The sequence below is a fragment of the Schistocerca nitens genome, chromosome 9 (assembly GCF_023898315.1).
Source record: "Schistocerca nitens isolate TAMUIC-IGC-003100 chromosome 9, iqSchNite1.1, whole genome shotgun sequence".
Taxonomy (NCBI): Eukaryota; Metazoa; Arthropoda; class Insecta; order Orthoptera; family Acrididae; genus Schistocerca; species Schistocerca nitens.
Genome location: NC_064622.1, coordinates 140,951,604 through 140,977,401, shown reverse-complemented (window position 1 = coordinate 140,977,401; position 25,798 = coordinate 140,951,604). Strand labels below are relative to the sequence as shown.

At 40.6% G+C, this 25,798-nt stretch overlaps 1 protein-coding gene across 1 annotated transcript in view; it reads left to right on the top strand.

Annotated features, from left to right (window-relative positions):
* Positions 1-25,798, top strand: part of LOC126204058 (probable G-protein coupled receptor Mth-like 3) — a 754,641-nt gene that overhangs the window by 350,208 nt on the left and 378,635 nt on the right. The window lies entirely within an intron of this gene.

The following is a 25,798-nucleotide window of genomic DNA, read 5'->3' as shown; positions in this document are numbered from 1 at the left end:
TCGGACATGTATGGGATCGATAGCAAAAGGCTGTTTATGGACGACGTGATCCACCATTCACTCTGAGGTATCTACACCGAGGCGCCGTTGAGGAATGGGACAATCTGGATCAACAGTACCTTGATGAACTTGTGGATAATATGCCACGACGAATACAGGCATGCATCAATGCAAGAGGACGTACTACTGGGTATTAGAGGTACCGGTGTGTACAGCAATCTGGACCACCACCTCTGAAGGTCTCGCTGATGGTACAACATGCAAGGGCGGAAATGATGTTTATGTTGTTCTCTATTCCAATTTTCTCTACAGGTTCCGGAACTCTCGAAACCGAAGTCATGCAAAACTTTTTTCTTATGTGTGTAGATATCCGAGTAAGGGTTTAATGGGGAAGGGACACTGCATTGCAACAAGCGATAAGTTGGAACTTTGGGTCAGTGAGGGACTTTGTCCGGATGGCCAAAGCGGTTAAGGCAACCGCTCATGAGAAGCGGTTAATCTGGGTTCGAGTCCCAGTCTGGCGCAAATTATCAACTTTCGCCATTGCATTTTCCAAAGTCCTTCTGCTGCCGGAAGTTTCCAACCCACTGTTTCCCTTTCCTTCCCACCCTTTCCCTTTCCCTTTCCTTTCCTCCGGCCGGGTTGGCCGAGCGGTTCTAGGCGCTACAGTCTGGAACCGCGCGACCGCTACGGTCGCAGGTTCGAATCCTGCCACGGGCATGGATGTCTGTGAAGTTCTTATGTTAGTTAGGTTTAAGTAGTTCTAAGTCTAGGGGACTGATGACCTCAGAAGTTAACTCCCATAGTGCTCAGAGCCATTTGAACCTTTCCTTCCCATTCCTTTATTTCGTATATAAAACATACTATATTTACTGTAGACTTCCTGTCATCTGCACCATGAGACAGCAGCTGGCCTCACTGGCGTTAATGATTGATCACCCTGTATACCAAGTAATGCTTTAATAACCATGTTATAGAACTGAATAATTTTAAACACGATAACTATAACAAAAACTTTAAAAATTGCAAAGAAAATCCATGTAAATGTGATGCGGCCTCCCTTACTTTGTAACACTGCCTCCTGCTTCGATAATGACGTCATTTGAGAGAGGAACAGAGCCTACAAGTTTCTCCAGGTATGTCATATCCAGCTGAAGCCATTCATTGATAATTAGTTACAGCATAGCTACTAAATTGCAGAGATGATGATTGCACCCAGTGTTCCAATCAGTCCCATACATTTTCCGTGGTACTGAAATCGGTTGATTAAACAGCCTAGTCGAGATGCGATTTAATGCCTCAGTGTTCGTCAAACTACGAGCGTATGTAAGTAGTCTTCTGAACATGGCTGATATTATTTTGGAAGATGGGATTTTCCTGAGCATACTCATCATGAATGATGTAGAAAGAAGGGAGGAATCTTGTCATCGAGAATGTTGAATTAAACATCCCACATCATGTTAACGGAGACTTGAACGTATGGCTACACCACATTCTGTTAATTAAAACTATCCCAAAATCTCATAGAACCAGCTCCGGCCTGAACTACAACAGCTGTGCAGGTTTGCACCAGCGAGATATCGGGGATGTGAAGTGTGCGTCACACCATGTGACACTACAGGTCTTAAGAGTTGCAGCAACCATCTCCAGCAGAAGCGAATTACTATTTGAGACCACTTTCGTACTTTGTAACTGCACATTTAAATAGACTCATGCTGTCAATAATATTTGATAGTGTTTTATGCACCTTTTCATTTACATACTGATTTCCCTCCTGGTCCTGGATGTAGCCGAGCTTTTGTGATGTATGTCAAGCAAGGCGACTAGTATGACATCAATATTCATTCTCCTGTGGAGCCAGTTTGGAGCTTTGCATCATTTGAGAAGAGGCAAAACCGCTACTCATCAGTCCACACCACTCGCTTCCAATCAGGTACTGCCCACTTTCTGTGTTTTTGGGCCCATCAAAGATTTGCAAATTTGTGTTCCTCTGCTGAGCAATAGCCTTTTATGAGGTACCTGTCTACAAATACCTGTTGCACGTAGTTCCATCTTACTGTTTGCTCGCAACCTGGCTGAGATGTACAAATATTTACTAACCCCAGCAATTCCCATCAGGTTTGAAACTGATTGTCACTAACAGGTCGTGACATCTGCCCGTGGTCTCTTTTCAGTTAAGATCTTCTTAAGACCGCTACTCATATGCCATGTGAGGGTACACAATTCCTTGCTCTTAAAGACGCATTCGACAGTCCGAGGTGGTATCCAAAGAAATTGATCAACTTCGTTCACAGTATGGGCAGGGGTTCGCCCAAACATAATAGTTCCTATGCGTCATTCTGTCCAGTCTCCAAATCGATCCATCTTCCTGCTCTATACCATACAACCGACTGTCACATATAGACTATATCACTGCTGTTAAGTACATCGGTCGTTGGAGGGTTGTCTGAGACCTTGGTTCCATTTATACACCATTTACAGCACTCCACAGTGCCTAGTGTGCTCTTTCAAGAAACTGATTAATATTTTATCCAGGTAGCTCATGTTACGACAGATGCTCCAAAAGAAAGTTTTTGGTTGTGTTTTACATTGAAACTTTATTGCTAAAAGCAAGTACACCATGAAATCATGAATTATACACATTGCACTATTTTTTGGAAATAGTCGCCACCAACATAGCATGCAATCAGTTTGAAGAAATCAGTTTAGTGAAACTATGATGTAAGGAACCGACACACAGCCTGCTCCACCTCAGCATTGGTTCGAAAGTGATGTGCCGAGAGAGTGGCTTTCAATGCAGGGAATAGATGAAAGTTCAATGGGGCAAGATAGGGGCTGTAGAATGGATGATCCACACTCTGCCATCCGAAGTGATGAATCTGATCTTGTGTGAGCCTTCCTGTGTGTGAGCCTTCCTGTGTGTGGTTTTGCATTTTCATCCAAGAGTACACCACCTTCACTCAAGAGCCCATGTCTCTTTCATCGAATGGCAGATCTCAGTTTCGTGAGGGCGTCACAGTAGTGTGCTGCATTGATGGTCCGTTGCTGGAGGACATCAAGAAGAATCACACCATTCACATCCTAGAACACTGTGGTCATAATCCTTCTTGTGGAGGGTGATACTTTTAGTTTTTTCCTCACTGATAAACTGGTATGCTGACACATCATTGCTTCAGCCTTGCATTCTAGGGTAAAGTGATGCACTCATGTCTCCTTGCCATGTTTCCCTTTCATACATACCACATTAAGTGATCAAGGCTGATTTCCATTTTCGGTCGGGTCAGCTTTGTCAGTACCCACCTTGCAGATGCTTTACGGTAATCCAACACATCATGTAACATACGATAGGACCAAGCACAGCTAATATGCCATGTGGACGTCATGTCTGATGACATTATATGCCCGTCCACTGACACTGCATCCTGTACTCATTAGTGGATATGGAGAGGTGCCCACTTTGACCTTCATCCATCACACTTCACCTTTCTGCTCTGAAAATGCAACACCAGTCACCAACCACCTGACGAGACATGACCTCCTCACCATATATGATTTGTAGGCATCCCTGGATGACTGAAACACTGGTTTCTCATGGTCATTCGTAACAGATAACACCATACACTTGCATTGGCAACCATGTTGTCAGCACACATCATCATGATGTGTACTTGAATAAACTCAGGCACTCCACTCTACTAGTCTTCTCCACTGATGCCCCTCCTGTCACTGAACCAGCAATGGATGTGGATTCATATTGTGTTTGTTTCTGTCATCCAGTGTACATTCTTCTCTTTAAAAAACAATGATGAAACTTACTTTCAGAACATCCCTAGTATATTGAACTGCCTCCAGCAGTACTTAATGTTTATGTTAAGAATTATATTCTGTAACTCTTCATGGCATGTTACTCATGACAAACGCACAAGAACAATGTGTACTGGCATGCCACATGAAACTCTTTCCCACACAAAATATTCATAACACAATCTTTGCTACAACTTAAGACTCCTTGGCTTCTAGACAATAGATCCCATGATGTAGGTAGGAAAAGGCAGACTCATTTCCTGTTGTCTGCTTTCAACAGATGAAAACCCACAATATCTTTATCTGTTGGGGCATTTGAAAGATCTTTTATATCAAATCCTTCTACCCATACAGACCTTGTGCTCATATTGTGGTAGGTTGTGAAACTATTCATAATACTCCAAGATACATCATTGAATCCAGGACTTATTGCAATACTGAGTCATGTATATGAAGTGATTTTGTAATGTTGTTACAGACTTTTGGGGATGATGGAGAAGGTTAAATGCACAAACTTGAGGTGAGGTCTAGAAATCACCAGGTCGAAACTAACAAGTGAAATTTTTTCTGATATCTCTAACAGTGGAATACATAAACCGGTACCATTGTTGCTAAGAATGTAGGGTATACAACTTTTAGAGGTGGTAGCATGGAACAAAACAAGAAAAATGTCCATTAAATACAGGCTCTAAAATGCGCCCCATAAGAGCTATGGGCGCTTGTTTATCTTTGCTCCAGTGAAACACAAATGTTCTGCTGAGCAAATGTCTGCACTAGAGGGTCAAACAGGCAGAAAGACAAGACCCAGTTGACATCCTTCAGACCAAATATTGAATTTAACTAATGAAAGGAGTTGTAAATTGCTGCAAATTAAGCATGCAAAAGGGAAGCATGACATCTAAAACATAAGATTAATAGATAACGTAAAATGGCAAAGCAAGGATGGCTACAGGAGAAATGCATACAGGAAGGACAGGAAAATTAGAAAAACCTTCAGGTGGAATAAAGAGAAGCACCTCTATGGATATCAAGAGTTCAGATGACCTGTCAGTGCTGAGCAAAGGAGGAATGGCTGAAATATGGAAGCTCCATACAGGGAGTATACTACATATACAAAATTTTAGAGTCTTTAGAGGAGACAAAAAGAAACTTCTTTATGTGACAAAAATATCTCAGGTACACCATTTTTCCCCTAGGGTTCTATAAAGGTTTTGATCCTATTGATCTTGAAAGGATTTGATCAAATTGCTGTGTGATGAATATTGCATTATAAATGTTGCTGAAAATAATGTCAGTTTATTATAATGTAAACTGGCATCTGTGTGCTAATCTACAAATACTAAACAACTATCACAGACTCAGACATGTAGATGAGTGTCACACGTTAAAGCTGGAGAGTTCTCTCTTAGCACAGTTTGTTGTGAAATCCATTTCAAGTATGTGTATTTGAATAACAATTGATAATATATCACTGACTTTCACTGTGATTTCAGCTCAGTATGCTATGATAAAATTATTGATTTATATACTTTGTAAGTTTTTTTGGTTGATTGGATGGCCGTGTGCAGTGCAGAATTTCAATTTAAAGAATTTTCTGTGTTAAATGAAAGAATTTGATTATTTTTTCTGATAGAAAAACATAATGGATGAGAAGAATCCACATGCTCTGTCATATAACCCCCATAATTGGATATATGGAGAGATATTGCAAAATACTGACTTTGTAATCCAAAGTCTAGACAGTTCCAAAATTTAACATACGGTAAGTCACAAACAAAAGGAGGATGTATAATCTTCATACCCCTTGAATTTACTGTAGTCTATATGCAAATGCAATATATATGAAAATTGGCCAATGTTAAAAGCTGCAAAATTGTACATACCATACAACGAAATCACAAAGAAGAAAGAACTGCTCAAAATATATACAAGTACAGAATCATATGCTACGTAAGAAAGACATATTTCCTTGTAAAACATTTCTTTATATTGAATCAGCTTTTGCAATTTCTGAAAGGAAGAAAAAACATAAAAAACACTTCTACAGTTTTTCCATTAACTTGTTATTCAGTTGCACAAACAACTCCTATTGATACACTTATCAGTAAATGGGCCCATACCTTTCATATGTCCATCTGGCTGCCCCTTGTCTCATCACTTACACCAGTGCTCTTGTGCTCTTGGAGGTGGTCACCCTCTCTCATTGTATGTGAAAAGGAAAACAAACAAAACACTTTACTTCAGAATATTGGTAATTACCATAAATAAACCCACAAGAAAACATTTCATGTGGCCTCCTTACTATTACAGACATTTTACTTATACATATTTATTTACTTCTCAAATTGGCACAGAACATTAACAAAAACAACACAAAGAGTTTATCTTCGCATGAGATTGTAAACCCATCAAATTAATACAAACAGAATGGAAAATGTGTCCCTATAACCAGAAACATAATTCAAATCAATTTCCAACTTAATAAAACACATACCTTAACTTACCACATGGAGAATAGGGCTGTTATCACTGCATCATTACATAATTACTCATTATATTAAGTTACAGGGATGTAAACTGTTTCAAATCACTGCATTACTTCATTCAAATCAGATTACTACCTTCACAAATGCGAAAATTAAATTCTTATGACATTCAAAAAAGGTCACTATTTATTCACTCTTGTCAGAAAATTCACGTTACATTTGAGTTACTGTTATCCATTAATTAGCAACATTATTTTTCTTTTCATGTATCATCATCAATACCAATACAAATTTCAATGCACGCAAAATTAAATATGCAGCAGTATATATAACAATTAGTTATTACTTTTCTGAAAGTTTTACTCTTTCACTCAGCTTTTTCATTTTCAGTGTCACACACTGCATGAGACACCAGCATGTTCCCTAACACACAAACATATTCTATCATATAAAAACCTTATGCATTTATACACAGTTAACATTTCATATTTACTTATGTCTGTTATTTCCATCAAATCTGTTCAGTTCCAGTCGTGTCATCTAGAGGAGTGTACTCTCAATAGACAGTGACCCTAATGCAAAGTCAGGCTCGCTACCCACGGGTACTCTACCTAATACATTTGTCATTACTTTCCATTATTGTTTCGATGCATCATTACTACCCTATGTCCTTGCTTCATTGTATACTTCATCATCCATTACCCAAGAAATATACAGCTTCTTTGCTATTTGTACACAAAAAATGAATCTACAGGTTACCACTTCTACAGTAACAAATCCTAGTATCATATGTAAACTTTACTCTCAATTCACAACAGACAACTGTATATCATACTACTTTAAACTTAGGCCTGAAGAGCTATGATGATACAAATCTTGCTTTATTGTTTCAAATATTAGTGTGGGTAACTGCATCTTAACTTTCATCCACTTAACTGATACCTGATTCTGTAACATCACATATTTCACTACATATGTGCTTTATCATAAATAACTGCACTATGCACAAAAGTTTTATATGTTACCACTCATGGTATTAAACCAAACAATGGAAGCTCCAGGTTGGAATATCAGCAATATAAGGAAAAGATAGATTGTCACTTACCATAGAGATGACAAGTTAGAGACAGGCACAATGAAAAGACATTTACACATTAGCTTTTGGCAAAACCCTTGATCAGAAAAGGAAAGTCACACATTCTTTCACACAAACAAGCACACCTCATGTGTGTATGATTGCCATCTTTGGCTGCTCAGACTAATCCAACATGCCACATATGGTGTGAATTTGATAACACAATGCTTCAGCAGTACACTCTGAAAACATTGGAACCATGGTATTCATTCAAAAACATGGGCTACATGACACCAACCATCAGTTACACACATTATTAGTGCAGTTATACAGACCAGCACACACAATCACATTGGCAAAATATTCAGTTGTGGCACATGGCAAACAGTTTACATTCATGTGAAATCATGAGAGTTCATATTTAACACACTCCTACAATCGTCCATTAAAGTTTATTACTCTTCAGTATTTTGTTTAAATTTGTGTGCGGGTATTTATTCCTGCACCCAACAGAGATAGGAGAAGTAATCCAACTGTAAGAAAGAACATGAATTTTATTGTCTGAATAAACTCCATACGTGAGATGACAAGCATATATCACAACAGCGTAGCACAGGCTGAAGTCCAAAGGTCTAAGTGTTCATCATTGCAGAGGGTTGCTGGATCAACAGTAGTCATCACAGAGGTAGAGGTCCCTCCCCCCACCCCCCACAGTACAGAGCTAGGGGAAGGACACACAGTACCAGTGTTAGGTCCAATAGGGTGGAGCAGTGGTTAGATGGGATCAGTAGAGACAGTTGACAATATTGCACAACCAGCCATGTCATGGTAGGTCCCAAAGGCAGACGTGGCTAAACCATTTCTCAATAACTGGGGAAGGTTGGAAGTGCAGATGTCACAGATGACGTAGTCTCATAACTAGCTGGGTGGCCGCAGGTGTCGGCCCACACAGGGAAGAGGGAACTCCGGTGCTTGCATGTGACTACCACATCTGTCAATGGCCGTCATGATGTTGTCCTCACCCTCATCATTCAATAACTGAATCAAGTGAAGAAGGTGATATGAGTGGTAGGTGTGCCATCAGGAGAATGAGGAGAAGTGACAAACACAAAGCTTGCTGCATCACAAGACTGAAGAGACAGATCCTCTACCCAGAAATAAGGTAACTGACAGGGAAGACGTGGGTGCAAAAAAGGGCAGCACATTCTGTATTATCATGTAATAGGGGAGAGAGTGTGGCAGATATGATACGTGAGTTGGGATGGAAGTCATTAAAGCAAAGACGTTTTTCGTCGCAACGAGATCTATTTACGAAATTTCAGTCACCAACTTTCTCTTCCGAATGCGAAAATATTTTGTTGAGCCCAACCTACATAGGTAGGAATGGTCATCAAAATAAAATAAGAGAAATCAGAGCTCGAACAGAAAGGCTTAGGTGTTCATTTTTCCCGCGCGCTGTTCAGGAGTGGAATGGTAGAGAGATAGTATGATTGTGGTTCGATGAACCCTCTGCCAAGCACTTAAATGTGAATTGCAGAGTAATCATGTAGATGCAGATGTAGATGTAGATGTAGATGTAGAAGACCACAGCACTGGGAAGGGAGCAGAGTGACGAATGCACAAACCACTGGCATAATCTAACCACTTCTTCAGAAGGGGGTGTATCACATAAGGCTCTAGTGTCAGGGGATACACTGGATGGAATAGACCACTGGGAGTAGTAATCATTATCCACAGCAAGGGTATCATCTGTCAGTATGACATCTGTGTCTGTGGACACTGAAGCTTCCTCAACCTGTTTTCAAGCAAGTTTAATTCTGTTTAAGGAAACCACCAGATATTTAAGAATATCCATTGTGTTATCTGCATGGTTAAGGTCCCTGTGCAGATGAGATCATGGTGGTTGAAGCGATTCATGAATAGTCCCATCAGAAAGCACCACAAACTCATGGTGTATCATATTGCTGTGTATAAATACTTATGCCAGGGTGTGAGAATGTGGTGCAGGTGTACATACAAGGGCTATCCACAAAGTACATTACGTTTAGGAATTAAAAATAAATAAAGTATTGGAAATTTTTTTTATTATATACAGATGAAAGCCACACTTAAATACTACTTTTCTACATAGTTGCCATTTAAATTAAGGCACTTATCATAGCGATGGACGAGCTTGGAAATTCCTTCGTCGTAAAATTCGGCTGCCTGCACCTTCAACCACGTGGTTAATCAGTAACCCGGTAGAAATACAATTTTTGTGGATTTCCTGGAAAGAGGCACTACAATAAACTCTCAAAGGTATTGCTAAACTCTGCACAACCTCAGAAGAGCAATACAAAACAAGCGCAAAGATCTTGCTGATTCACGACAACGCTCGGGCCCACACGGCAAATGCCACTCTTGAAGTTCTCGAATCTTTTAAGTGGGAGTTGTTTCCTCATCCGCCGTACAGTCCCGACCTGGCACCGACTGACTTCCACTTATTCCCAGCAATGAAGAAGTGGTTGGCTATGCAGCGTTTTGATGACGATGCACAGCTTCGAGAAGAGGTAGCCACGTGGTTGAAGGCGCAGGCAGCTGAATTTTACGACGAAGGAATTTCCAAGCTCGTCCATCGCTACGATAAGTGCCTTAATTTAAATGGCAACTATGTATAAAAGTAGTATTGAAGTGTGGCTTTCATCTGTATATAATAAAATAAATTTCCAATACTTTATTTATTTTTAATTCCAAAACGTAAAGTACTTTGTGGATAGCCCTCGTATATTTATGATGTGCAAGTGGACATGCTTCACTAGAGCAGGAAGCTGCCTGAGATGGAAGCTTGATATCTCAGACAAACTGGGTAGGTAGAACTAAAGGTTCACCATAAAGGATATCAGCAAGGGAAGACTTCAGATCATTGTGAGCTGAACAAACGCCATGTCCAAAAGAGGTGCGGTCTCATCCCCTCACGTTGCCCCGTCAACGGCTGAAAGGATATATCTGAATTTCTTGGAATGGGGTAGGGGGCCCATGATGTCGAGAAGCACAAGACAGAAGTATCTGTTTGGTATGACATAGTTTGGCAGTGGAGGATGAGTATGGTTTCTGACCTTGCTCCATTGACAGGTTGTGCACATGAATGTCTGAGAGTGGCAGTCATTCTTGAAGCCAAGCTAGACAATGCACTCTATGATGAGGTGTGTTTTAGCCTTAATGCCTTGGTGCATGAGATTGTGGACAGCCAAGAAAACTTTCCTTTGCAGAGGAACTGAATCAATGGGACAAGGTAATCAGTCAAGATTGCACAAAGTTTTGGAGGGGAGGAACCAGGAATGAGGTACGACACCAAAGTCAATGCTGAATCGGAGGCCTGTTGCAGTTTTTGAATTTCAGGATTGTCCACTTGCAGGTGAGCTATTTCATTGAGTCCAGTATGGAAGTAATACACTGACCATCCCAAACATTATGAACCACTGACCAACTATTAATATAAACTGGTCCATGTGATAAAAGCAGCACCTGGCAAGGAATGACTACTAGTCAGACACAGGAATGGTGCATGTAGATTCAGTGAGTGTGCTGTTCGTGTATAGAATGGGGAAGGCACGCAATCTATCTGAGTTTGACCGAGAGCAGAATGTGATTGCCCAGAAGCTCAGCACAAGCATTTCAGAAATTGCAAGACTTGTTAGGTGTCGAGGATTGCTGTGGTGAATATCTCCTACACATGGTGAAATCATATGCAGATGTCATAGGATGGGTTGACTGGTAAAACTGAATGGGAATCAAACTGTGGCAAAACTAACATCAGACTACAGACTGGGCAGAGTACAAGTGTGTCTGAACACACAGTGTACTGAACACTCCTAATGGTGAACCTCAATAGCCGACGACTCATGCATGTTCCAATGTTTACTACATGACATCAGCAATTACAACTGAAATGAGTATGTGACCATCACCACTGGACCTTGGCTCAGTGGCAGAGGGTTGCACAGTCTGATGAATCCCAATGCCTTCTTCATCATGCAGACGGGAGGGCACTAAACTGTAGTCTTACAGGGGAACAGCTCCTTTACATCTTGGCAGTAGCTCCATTATGCCATGGGGAACATTCACATGGGCATCAAGGGATCTAGTGGAGCCCATGCAAGGTACCATGGCAGCCAAGGAATATTGTACACTGGTTGCAGACCACATACAACCCTTCATGATGATAATGTTTCCTGACAGCAGTGACTTTTTCAACAAGGCAATGTGCCGTGTCACATGGCCAGGAGTGCGACGGAGTGGTTCGTGGAGCACAGTGGTGAGTTCCAATTGATGTGCTGGTGCCCCCAACTCGCCAGATCTGAACACAATCAAACACATCTGGGATGTGACTGAATGTGGTGTCACAGCTGATCACCCCCCCCCCCCCTCCTCCCCTCCCTGAAATTTATGGGAACTGGGTGACTTGTGTCACTTGTATGGTAAGATATGATCCCAGCTCCCTCATTTCTCCCATGTCATGATGTGTTACCATTGTTATCCATGCCAAAGGTGGACATACCGGCTATTAGTTCAGTGGTCATAATGTTCTGGCTGATCAGTGTGGCATCGGGTGCACAAGAGTGACAGCTTTCGAAAGTGCAGTACCTTATGTGTCCCAGAGGTGTTTTTGGCCACCGAATCATGTGTCAGGGGCCTTGGAGAGTGGTGGCATTTAGCAAATGTCTTGGGAAAAAATTCACCATTCCCAGAAAACGGTGGAAATTGCAGTAGGTTGTGGGTAATGGGAGGTTACAGGTGACTGTGACATGACAACGACAGTGTGACCAAGCAAACTAATACTAAAGCAATTCAGTTGTTACTTATCATTGTTAATACTGGTGCTGTTATTGATAACAGCAGAAAGAACTTGAGCTAGGTGTTTTTCAAGTTCTCAGTGGAAGGGGAATAGATTAGTGCATCCTCGAGGAAAGTGTAGGAATAAGGTAAGTTTAAGAAAAAAAAAGTCAGTAACCCTTTTCCAAGTTTGAGACACGTTCTTGAAGTCATAATGCATAGAGAAGTACTCAAATAATCTGAACCCTGATCTAACGGTATGCCTTGAGGCAAAGAATAATATTGAACGCTCACACGATGTTAAGTAGCTGGGCAAAGTCCAAAATGTGGCAGATGGGAAATTGTCCATAATGATATGGGTGTTGAGTTTTTATTAGTCACCACACAACTAGAATGAACTATCCTTCTAAGCATCGAGGTTTATGGGGGAAGACCAGTTGCTGTCTGTAGCACTTGCAATGCTCACATTAAAAAGTTCATTACTAATTGCTTTCACATGGTGCAGTTTATTAGGTGTGAGGTGGGATGCCATGCAGCCCAGGGGAGGATCCTCCATCTCTGTTTTCCTATGGCAGGTACCATTTGTAATCACTTCTATGAGTACTGCTTGTACATGCAGAGCAGACTAATGCAAGTCATCCCACGCAGAGGTGACAAGAGGCAGTAGAGGCAGCATGATAAGAGAAAACATTAGTAGGAGGAATGTCAGTGGCCTCTGTGGATGCTGAGACCTTGATAGGGATGGGTCTGATGTGGTGGGTGCATGCACAATTTGAGTTAGTTGAAAACCACTGAGGCTGCTGATAGTATGGTGAGCAAGTGCCAAGCTCAACCATAGAGTTGGTGATGCGAGTAGTCAACAAGGAGTACTCAGAGACAGTAACTATTAGTGGATCACTTTCCACCAAAGGAGAGATAGTCAAATGACCAAAGAAGCCTGGAATACATGTACTCATGTGTGGTGCAGCAATGATCCTGAATGCAGGTCTGGAGAGAGGCTAGAGATCTTACAAAAGGCAATCCTGAGGATTGGGCTGTCCACATCAGCTACATTAAAAGTCCAGGAAAACTGCAAACCTGGTGTAAGCTGGAGCCGGAGATCAATCATACCATGGACATAGATGTGAGAGTCATTGTTGGACCTATGGACGAGTTTTAATTGAGAATATATGTGGGAGCACAAGGTCAGGAATGACATTGGAATCTGCCTTGGTGTCTATGAGAAAATGAAGGTTTTTACCTTGAACTAAGACATAGAGCCTTCTGCTAGGAGAGTCTATCAAGTTTGATAACTTTTGTCCACCTTGTATGCTGTTGTGAGCTATGGCTTCTAGACTGACTGTTTGCAGAGTTTGAGGACCATGCACAGGGAGGCCGATTGTTTCTTGCTGCATTACCCAATTTGGTTTAAACCCAACAGAGTTGATAGATAGGGTGCAAAGTAAACATTTGTGACCCATGCCATCTGTTGTACTACATTGATTATCAGTCATATGATTGGGTGCAGGGTTGGTAGATGGTGTTGGTGGAAGAGGAACTGGTGCAGGTAGTGTTAGTGACTGGCCACCCATTTGGCAGTGGGTATTCTAATGCATCATGTGAGCTCTCATACAACCTCTGCCAACAGAGCACTTTTGGGGGAGGGGAGGGTGTAAACACTATTACAAACCATGTCATCTGGTGAAGGGCTTGCGGTTGGAAGTAGGCTGATGACAGATGATTCTGTGTGCCTGATATGCCAGCCAGAGTTTAGTCCATAAGGGGTCTCTTGAGTGCAAGAGCAGCTGAAGTTCTAAATCATGTAGTAGCTTGACAAGCCATAATGTCCGTAGGACAATATTTGCCATGACCTCGGGGCCAACCTGTGTCTTCACAGCTGTGAAGGCAATCTGTCATTGAGTTGCTTCACATGGATGATATGATGAATTGTTCGTGTGGGGGGATGTGACAGACATTCAGTGATGATTGAATTCATGGTAGCAGGTTTAGGTTGTGCAGGAGGGCTCAAATTCAGATCTGTATAGAGGCTGGTATGGCCATGAAGGTGGCTCACCAAGCATATGAAGTGAGCATCATTGTTTATGATGCTGTGTATATCAAAAATGTTATCCGCTAAGGTGAATTACATCTTTGAATTTTCCTTCTGGAGCTGTGATAGCTTGAGGAATTTTCTCACTGGGACATGTTGCATACAAGTTGGCTGGCTCATTGTAAAATGGAAGAGGGGCAGCAATATAGCTGGTTGTGATGGTCTCTCCATAGCAACAAGTGTGAAATCTTGGTTGAGAACTCGATGATAGGAAGGAGGTGAGTGTGGTGTGTTGCCCAAGGTCCCCATGAGGGTGGGGGTGGGGAAGGGCAAAGCATGGACCACATGTGCTGCATAGCATGACAGGTATGGAAGTGAAACTGATCAACATGGATGGGACAACTATGGTCATCAGAAGGCGAGACAGAAATTCATGGGGAACTGCTCAGGTAGCAGAACAGAACACTTCTGCACTTCCATGTAATAAGTGGGAACTGCCTGTTGGTGATAAACCGATGAAGGTGGTGGATGCTTAGAAGGGAGAGGCTGCAAGGTTACTTCTTGCCTCAAATGATGTAGACCTGGATCAGTATTGGAAAACAGAGCTTGGCAGTGCATGTACATTGTAGTGTGCAATTCCAGCATTGTGTGAAGTGTATGCTATAACGTTGCAGTCATGGTTAGGTTACTCGCATGTGGACTGATATCAAAGGAATGTACATTAGCGCACAAAACTAATACTTGCACTGATGACAGTGTGTAGGCAGGAATTGTGGGGTCCAGTGTTTTCCATTAGCTTCATAGGCTGACAATGAATACCATTAACACATGGAAATAGTCACAAACAGAAATGAATCCATGCTCACCAGTGTGGGTATCTGTCCTTATATTCATCAGAGGTAAGACAGGTAATCCAACTATAAAACCAACATGAACTTTACTGTCAGAATAAACTGTATACTTGAGAGCACAAGTGTACACCACAAAAGAATGTCACAGACTAAAGTAAAAAGATCTTAGTGTTTGTTATCTTCGATGCTTGATGGACTATCGATAGTCACCATAAGTCCTTCATATGAATTACTAAGTTTACCAATAGCTCCCTCTGATGATGATAACTATTCACATATCTTGTTGATCACACCACAGTTCAAGCAGAATACTCATTAATTTGATGTTCTGAAGACACTCAGAATTAATTAAAGTTCATGAGTTTTGTAGTGACCAGAGTGTGTTTTTACATGTGCATAATGTGCTTAATAGAAATGTGAGTGAAGCAACAAGGGAACATCCAGCATTGGTGCTACTTGTTAGCTCTCAAATTGCAGACTGACTATTTTGGGTGATGTCCAACTACTTTCGGACAGATATAAGAATAAACTGTTATTTTGGAAACTAAATAATACTTTGAAATTTGGCTAGTTTGGAATTTGTTATTTTTGATGGACTATAGGAACCAATGGAATTTATGTTTATAGAAAATGTTGCTGCCCACAAATTTTGAAAAATATGTGGAACTATTATCTTTACACGAATGTGAATCCCCTTGTTTATGCAAATAAGCACAATATTGTAAATAATGGTAAATTACATGAAATTATTAATTGTTGAGTTACTTAATTAATGCTGATATGTCAGATGGTAATGTCACACAAGTATCTAGTCAAAGTCCAGTGGTAGTGACTATGAGCTTCAAGTTTAATTATTGCAGAAGATAATTAGTTTTTGGTAATTTAAGATACATCACTGGAAAGTTGAAATGCCTGACTTTCAAATGGTAATGTATCATCTTCAAAAAACAGTCATGAGCTGTAAACAGAGTAAACTTCTTCATGACACAGCACTGATGATTAATTATTGTTTTCCTTGGTACTGGTTCCATTGACAACATGGCAAGGAGTTGAATGTTATGAACCATAAACTGTCTACCAACAGAGTCTAACACATACTGCTCATTCAAGACTCCCTACCACTTCAAATATTTAGTGTGAACCACTGTTTTCTTATCCACATTTAGGACCTACCATCCATATAATTTAGACCCTGAAGTTTTGGCATACTGTGAATGAGGGATACTGATGGATAGTGAGTGTTTTCATTTTCCTTGACACACACTGAGCGTATCTAGTAGGAACCAAGTATGAATAATCTTCAACACGAATTCATATTTGTAAATAGGTTTCTCTCCTGCCACATAAAAATCTAAATAATTCAGTCCACTTTCCTCCATATGCTGGAAGAAAGAACGATAGCACTTTGAACTTGGTACAACAACTGGTAATTTTTAACTAACAAACTGATTTTACAACAATGCCTGATAGATTTTGCAACAATGCCTGATACTAGGATATAAATTAACTGTACTGTATTTATATACCACATGTAAATTAACTGTACTGTATTTATATGCCACATTGTTTATAGCAATATCTTTTCTTCCATATATAGTCCTCATCCTTGATCGCTACAGCAATAAGCATTGAGCATTGTTTACACATTAGAGGATACAAGAGTAAATCTTGAAAAGGTGCTAGCTCTCACATTCTTTAATACCAACAACAGACATTCTGAGCAATTATACAGTTGACAGCATTGACAGACTTTTTAATATATTTGACAACTCATTTAAGTTAGTTACCAAGAGTATGAGACCAAGTACTAACTCTAAGGAGATGTTACATTTGGTGTTACCCCATTCTGTGGTCTACCATACATGTTGAGCATATAAGCAAGAGAAAATTTAGAAAAGATTTTAAATTACACTTAAAGTTTGCTGAAAATTGCCAAGTGCTCTTATTACCAAACACTGAATGAGTATAGTCTGGGCACTTGGCTTTAGATTTTAAGCAAATCTATTTTTTATGCATCTCAATATAAATGACATCCCATCACCTGAACTATCTCATAAATAATATACTTTTGCAGGTACCTTCAGTAGTATATGTGGATACTCGACTGTAAAATATGTTGTGAATATAATAGTAAAAAAGTAATAAATTAAAATGTCATGCATGATTCAGCAGTTTTACTGCACAAACAGCAAAAATGTACTAAGTGATAAACTTTTATCCTTTCATCCTTTTGCAGGAGGATACAATGAGAAAAAGTCTTGTAAATGTTTGAAATTATGTATAAAGTTTGTTGAAAGTCACTAAGTGCTTTCATTTTCAAATAATTAGTGAATGTAATCTGAGTTATGGTGCCTACAGGCATATACCATATGCAGTTTGTAATTGTAATACTTGTCTCACTTGTTAAACCCTTAACGTAAGATTATACCTCTTGATGAGTAAATTATGACAGCATTTTAAATTTGATCAATAATTATATTAAATATTGAAAACAAACTTTTGTTGCCCTGGAAGCTGTTAGCTAGGCATCCTACAACAAGGGCTGAGCATGTGAACTGTGAACCAGGTGAGTCATTCAGTAATACAGATGAAGTAAGTGCATGCATTCTGCAACTCAGTGAATACTCTCTGCAGTACCAGTGCTTATAAAGCCATAATATTTAATAAGCTTTGTTTTGATCACTAGACACCATTCTGGTTACCACAATCAACTGAAAAATAAACATAGTTACAGCATGTAACATACGCCAATCAGCTGTTGTGCATACCTGTACACTACCTTTAAAGTGAGGCAGCCACCCACCCTCTGGAATGTGCATAAACCAGCACAGTTATAAATTGGAATTCATTGCATAATAAGGTTTTCCATGTATCAGAAGAATAGGATGGTGAAATGCTAATCAAAGATGAGATAAGGAATCAGCAACCATGAAATTAAAAAGTATGTAAAGTAGGAAAAGACTGTCACAAAAATGAATAGGATACAAAAAATCTGATGATGGTGAGAAATTTGTTTGATACACAAAATGGTTTACAGTTAAAGGCATGAATTTGTAGGAAGACAATAATATTAAAATACAAGATGCAAAATAAAACAGGTTATGGTCTATGAAATTGCAGTGTTTTCCAATAGGTTTGTTGTCACTACCAGGGGTAGCTTCGTTTTGGTACCATATGTTCTAATTTACCATTCCCATTCTCAGTTAGTGTAACCATTTCAAGAAGGGACCTGAGTGGTCTTGTTGTGTCTTCCATATCATGCAGATATGCAGCAATAAGTCATGGCTACAAAATATTAACATGGATTACACTCAGAAGAATGGAGTAACTGGTAGTAGCTGAACAGTATGATGACTGATTTGGGTTCTGGAAAGATTTAGGAACATTTTGATACAATGATTTACCTAAAAGGATAGAATGAAGGAAGGCAAAGCTAAATTTATAGCATTTGTAGATTCAGAAAAAGGGTTTGACTTTGTTAAGTGGGACACTCTTAAAATTCTGATGTGAATATACAATCTGAAGTAATACAAAAATTACCTGTAACCTGAACAGGTACCAAACTACAGTTATACGAGTTTAAGGATATGGAGAAGGGGCTGTAATGGAGCGGAGAGTGAGATATTGTGGTAGTCTGTCCTCATGTCACTCAACTGTACATAGTGTATGCAGTAAAAGAAACCAGGAGAAATTTGGGAAAGCATTTGTAGTCTGTGGGGAAGAAATAAAAATTTCAAGGTTATAATTCTTTCAGAAATGGCACAAAACTTGGGAAAACAATTGAATGAAGTGAATAGTTTTCTTGGGAAGAGTTTACAATATGGACTTCAGCAAAAGTAATACAAGATTAAAAGTGCAGGTGAATTAAAATACACTCCTGGAAATTGAAATAAGAACACCGTGAATTCATTGTCCCAGGAAGGGGAAACTTTATTGACACATTCCTGGGGTCAGATACATCACATGATCACACTGACAGAACCACAGACACATAGACACAGGCAACAGAGCATGCACAATGTTGGCACTAGTACAGTGTATATCCACCTTTCGCAGCAATGCAGGCTGCTATTCTCCCATGGAGACGATCATAGAGATGCTGGATGTAGTCCTGTGGAACGGCTTGCCATGCCATTTCCACCTGGCGCCTCAGTTGGACCAGCGTTCGTGCTGGACGTGCAGACCGCGTGAGACGACGCTTCATCCAGTCCCAAACATGCTCAATGGGGGACAGATCCGGAGATCTTGCTGGCCAGGGTAGTTGACTTACACCTTCTAGAGCACGTTGGGTGGCACGCGATACATGCAGACGTGCATTGTCCTGTTGGAACAGCAAGTTCCCTTGCCGGTGTAGGAATGGTAGAACGATGGGTTCGATGACGGTTTGGATGTACCGTGCACTATTCAGTGTCCCCTCGACGATCACCAGTGGTGTACGGCCAGTGTAGGAGATCGCTCCCCACACCATGATGCCGGGTGTTGGCCCTGTGTGCCTCGGTCGTATGCAGTCCTGATTGTGGCGCTCACCTGCACGGCGCCAAACACGCATACGACCATCATTGGCACCAAGGCAGAAGCGACTCTCATCGCTGAAGATGACACGTCTCCATTCGTCCCTCCATTCACGCCTGTCGCGACACCACTGGAGGCGGGCTGCACGATGTTGGGGCGTGAGCGGAAGATGGCCTAACGGTGTGCGGGACCGTAGCCCAGCTTCATGGAGATGGTTGCGAATGGTCCTCGCTGATACCCCAGGAGCAACAGTGTCCCTAATTTGCTGGGAAGTGGCGGTGCGGTCCCCTACGGCACTGCGTAGGATCCTACGGTCTTGGCGTGCATCCGTGCGTCGCTGCGGTCCGGTCCCAGGTCGACGGGCACGTGCACCTTCCGCCGACCACTGGCGACAACATCGATGTACTGTGGAGACCTCACGCCCCACGTGTTGAGCAATTCGGCAGTACGTCCACCCGGCCTCCCGCATACCCACTATACGCCCTCGCTCAAAGTCCGTCAACTGCACATACGGTTCACGTCCACGCTGTCGCGGCATGCTACCAGTGTTAAAGACTGCGATGGAGCTCCGTATGCCACGGCAAACTGGCTGACACTGACGGCGGCGGTGCACAAATGCTGCGCAGCTAGCGCCATTCGACGGCTAACACCGCGGTTCCTGGTGTGTCCGCTGTGCCGTGCGTGTGATCATTGCTTGTACAGCCCTCTCGCAGTGTCCGGAGCAAGTATGGTGGGTCTGACACACCGGTGTCAATGTGTTCTTTTTTCCATTTCCAGGAGTGTATATGATATTGATGGTATAACTTTAGGAAATAAGACACAAAATAATAAGAGAGATTATATGGCCAAAAAATGACTGTAGTAAATAGGATATATAAAAAGCAGATTTAACCCTCAAATGGGTGTACCAGTGTATGAAGTGTGCCAGCCATAAATAACTTTGTCTTGTATCTTTCCATTGTTGTTTTACAATTGCAAACCAAAGTCTATTCCTTCATTATTGCTTCAACTAACATTGTGATAAGTAGTGTTATCATACACCCAAGGAAGCAGTACTAACATAAATTAATCAGCAAACTAGGTGAGAAAAGATTTACAATCCTTGTAAGAAAACTACCAAGATCCCAAGCTAGCATCACAAACCCGCAATGAGATAGTTGTCTACAAGATAATTAACAGTCGAATAAGCAGTTGGCTGGGATCTTTAGCAAGTGTGCTGTTTAATGCTTCAGGTGGTTCATTACTATGAGAGAACACTAATAACTGGCAATAGATTGATATAACAAAAGTTTATTTTATTATTGTGTTCTTAAACAGAGATCTAGCTAAAATAATGTAAGTTCATTTTATCATTTTTTAATTACACTGAGGTTAAATTGTGATATTACTCATATATTTTTTCCTTAGTAACATAAAGACAATTATTCTTGACATGTGTACCAATATTGCTGCATGCCCAGTCATGTTATAAAAAACAGTGCACCTGCTCGAGGGTTAAAATAGCAATGGAAGCTTTTCTGAGAAAGAGAAATATGTTCATGTAAAACATAAGGTAATTCTTTTCTCAGAGTATTTGCTAAGAATGTAGTCTTATGTGGAAGTGAAATGTGAATGGTAGACAGTCCAGACAAGATGAGAAATTTTTGAAATGTTGTGAAACATAGGTATGCTAAATATTAAATGAGTGCATCAGATGTGTAATGAATAGGTACCAAATTAAACCAGGGAAAAATAAATCATGGCACAACATGACTAAAAGAAGTAATACATTGATATGACACATTCTAAGGCATTGAGGAATAGTTAATTGGTAATGAAAGGCAGCGTGGTGGATGGGCGAAGGATGAAATTGTAGAGAGAGACCAAGGCATCTGCATCTTGTAATCTGCCACAGCTTCTTTGTCTTTGAAATATGATTGTTGGTATCAGATTTTCCTGTATGAAGAAATATGAGACTTCTCAGGATTGTAAATGTGTGATGTACAAAAATCTATGATATTAAAAATGTTCATATTTTTAATTTTTTTGTATTTTAAACACATCCTGGATCTGGTTAGCAATACCATAGCACCCACTCACTAGCCTGGGCTACAAATCCCACTTAAACATGTCCACCCTTTACAATGGCAGATAGCTAACTGATACCTATGACAACAGGATACATTCCTGCTTAACACAACTCTTCCTGCCCAATGTGAGAGAACAGTCAAGAAGCTTAAATCATGTCACAGGCAAAGAAATTATTTAATAAAGCTTAGTGCAAAATATATTTACATGTCTTCATGTTAAAACTTCAAAATTATGTTAATCATATATAATATAAACAGCAATGCATGAAATATGGAATTTGGTCTACGAAGTTTTTGATGAGCTTCTTATGCCAAAAATGCAAATATCAATACCCAGCAGTATCAGAGGGTTTATTGTATGTATTAGGCTTGATTACATTGCAGTCTACATCTAAATTTACAACCACATCCGTACTTCCCTTTGCTCCACTTACTAGGGCTTTGTCTCATTCTATTCACATATAGAGTGCAGGAAGAATGATTATGTAAATACCTCTGTGCATGCTGTAAATAGTCTGATTTTGTCCTCTCAATCCATGTGGGAGAAATATGTAGGGAAGTTGTGGTAACTTGCTATATTCATTATTTAATTCTGGTTCTTCAAATGTACTAAGAAGGCTTACTTAGGATAGTTTGCATATGTCATCAAGTATCTGTTGCTTCAGTTTCCTCATTATCTCTGTGTCACTCTCCCATGGGTCAAGCAAAACTGTGAACATTTATGATTCCCTTCCCTGTATATGTTTAATATCCCCTGTTAGTCCTTTTTGGTATGGGCCCCACACACTTGAGCCCTATTCCATTATAAATCACATGACTGTTTTCTAAACAGTCTCTCTTGAAGACTGACTGCATTACCATAATATTCTAGCAATTAACTTAAGTCTGTCATTCTTTTTATCTACAACTGAGCTTATGTGATTATTGCATTTCGTATTCCTGCAAATTGTTACACTCAGGTATTTGAATAAGTAGACTGATTCCAACTGTCATATTGATATTGCAGTCATACACTAGGATACTACAGACTTTTTCTTAAGTGCAGAATTTTACATTTCTGAATATTTAAAGCGAGTTCCCAATCTCTGTATCTCTTTGAAATGTTATCAAACTCTGACTGAAAATCTACGCAGCTTTCTTCAAACAGCATTTCATTATAGTTAACTGCATTTTCTACAATATGACGAGACATTGCTATTAATACTGTCTGCAAAGTTTTTATTATACAACATGAACAGCAAGTGTCCCAGTACACTTCCCTGGGGCACACCGGACATCATTTCTATATCTATTGATGACTCTCCATCCATGCCGTGTACTCTCTACCAAGAAATCCCCAATATATTCACAAATTTTGTTTGATAACCCATATGACTGTACTTTCAGTAATACATGTAGATGTGGTATTGGCTCAAATTCTTTTCAAAAATCAAGAAATACTGCAACTACCTGACTGCCTTAATCCTCGGCTTTCAGGATGTCATGTGATAAAAGTGCGAGTTGGGTTTTACATGATCAATGTTTTCAAAATCCATACTGCTTGGCACTGAGGGAGGTCATTTTGTTCAAGATTACTCAGTGTTTATGAGCTCAGAATATGTTCTAAGATTCTACAACAAATGGACATCAAGGATAGTGGATGGTAATTTTGTGTATCACTTCTGCCACCATTCTTGCAGGTGGGTGATACCTATGGTTTCTTCCCGCTACTGGGTGACATTTTTTGATTGAGGGATCTATGGTAGATTACAGTTAAAAGAGAGGCTTACTCATCCACAAATATGGTAATAAATCTGATAGGGATTTGACCAGACCCTAGAAGTATGTTCAGTTTTAATGATTTCAGATGTTTCTCAACACCACTGACACCAATATTTATATCACTCATCTTTACAATGGTGTGAGAATTAAATTGAGGTTATACACCAGTACTTTTCTTTGTAAAGGAACATTTCTGCTTTCAATATGCTGCCTTCAATTTTAGTTTCAGTCTCATTCACGAGTGTCTGTGCATTTACATATAATTCTACATCTACATCTACATCTACATCTACATCTACATTTATACTCCGCAAGCCACCCAACGATGTGTGGCGGAGGGCACTTCACGTGCCACTGTCATTACCTCCCTTTTTTATTCCAGTCGCGTATGGTTCGGGGGAAGAACAACTGTCTGAAAGCCTCCGTGCACACTCGAATCTCTCTAATTTTACATTCGTGATCTCCTCGGGAGGTATAAGTAGGGGGAAGCAATATATTCGATACCTCATCCAGAAACGCACCCTCTCGAAACCTGGCGAGCAAGCCACACCGCGATGCAGAGCGCCTCTCTTGCAGAGTCTGCCACTTGAGTTTGCTAAACATCTCCGTAACGCTATCACGGTTACCAAATAACCCTGTGACAAAACACACCGCTCTTCTTTGGATCTTCCCTATCTCCTTCGTCAACCCGATCTGGTACGGATCCCACACTGATGAGCAATACTCAAGTATACGTCAAACGAGTGTTTTGTAAGCCACCTCCTTTGTTGATGGACTACATTTTCTAAGGACTTTCCCAATGAATCTCAACCTGGTACCCACCTTGGTTCAAATGGCTCTGAGCACTATGGGACTCAACTGCTGTGGTCATAAGTCCCCTAGAACTTAGAACTACTTAAACCTAACTAACCTAAGGACAGCACACAACACCCAGCCATCACGAGGCAGAGAAAATCCCTGACCCCGCCGGGAATCGAACCCGGGAACCCGGGCGTGGGAAGCGAGAACGCTACCGCACGACCACGAGATGCGGGCGTACCCACCTTACCAACAATTAATTTTATATGATCATTCCACTTCAAATCGTTCTGCACGCATACTCCCAGGTATTTTACAGAAGTAACTGCTACCAGTGTTTGTTCCGCTATCATATAATCATACAATAAAGGATCCTTCTTTCTATGTATTCACAATACATTACATTTGTCTAGGTTAAGTATCAGTTGCCACTCAATGCACCAAGTGCCTATCTGCTGCAGATCTTCCTGCACTTCGCTACAATTTTCTAATGCTGCAACTTGTCTGTATACTACAGCATCATCGGCAAAAAGCCGCATGGAGTTTCCGACACTATCCACTAGGTCATTTATATATATTTTGAAAAGCAATGGTCCCATAACACTTCCCTGTGGCACGCCAGAGGTTACTTTAACGTCTGTAGACGTCTCTCCATTGATAACAACATGCTGTGTTCTGTTTGCTAAAAACTCTTCAATCCAGCCACACAGCTGGTCTGATATTCCGTAGGCTCTTACTTTGTTTATCAGGCAACAGTGCAGAACTGTATCGAACACCTTCCAGAAGTCAAGGAAAATAGCATCTACCTGAGAGCCTGTATCTAACATTTTCTGGGTCTCATGAACAAATAAAGCGAGTTGTGTCTCACACGATAGCTGTTTCCGGAATCCATGTTGATTCCTACAGAGCAGATTCTGGGTTTCCAAAAACAACATGATACTCGAGCAAAAAACATGTTCTAAAATTCTACAGCAGATCTACATCAGAGATATAGGTCTATAGTTTTGCACATCTGCTTGACGACCCTTCTTGAAGACTGGGACTACATGTGCTCTTTTCCAATCATTTGGAACCTTCCGTTCCTCCAGAGACTTGCGGTACACGGCTGTTAGAAGGGGGGCAAGTTCTTTCGCGTACTCTGTGTGGAATCGAATTGGTATCCCGTCAGGTCCAGTGGACTTTCCTCTGTTGAGTGATTCCAGTTGCTTTTCTATTCCTTGGACACTTATTTTGATGTCAGCCATTTTTTCATTTGTGCGAGGATTTAGAGAAGCAACTGCAGTGCGGTCGTCCTCTGTGAAACAGCTTTGGAAAAAGGTGTCTAGTATTTCATCTTTACGCGTGTCATCCTCTGTTTCAATGCCATCGTCATCCCGGAGTGTCTGGATATGCTGTTTCGAGCCACTTACTGATTTAACGTAAGACCAGAACTTCCTAGGATTTTCTGTCAAGTCGGTACATACAATTTTACTTTAGAATTCACTGAACGCTTCACGCATAGCCCTCCTTACACTAACTTTGACATTGTTTAGCTTCTGTTTGTCTGAGAGGTTTTGGCTGCGTTTAAACTTGGAGTGAAGCTCTCTTTGCTTTCGCAGTAG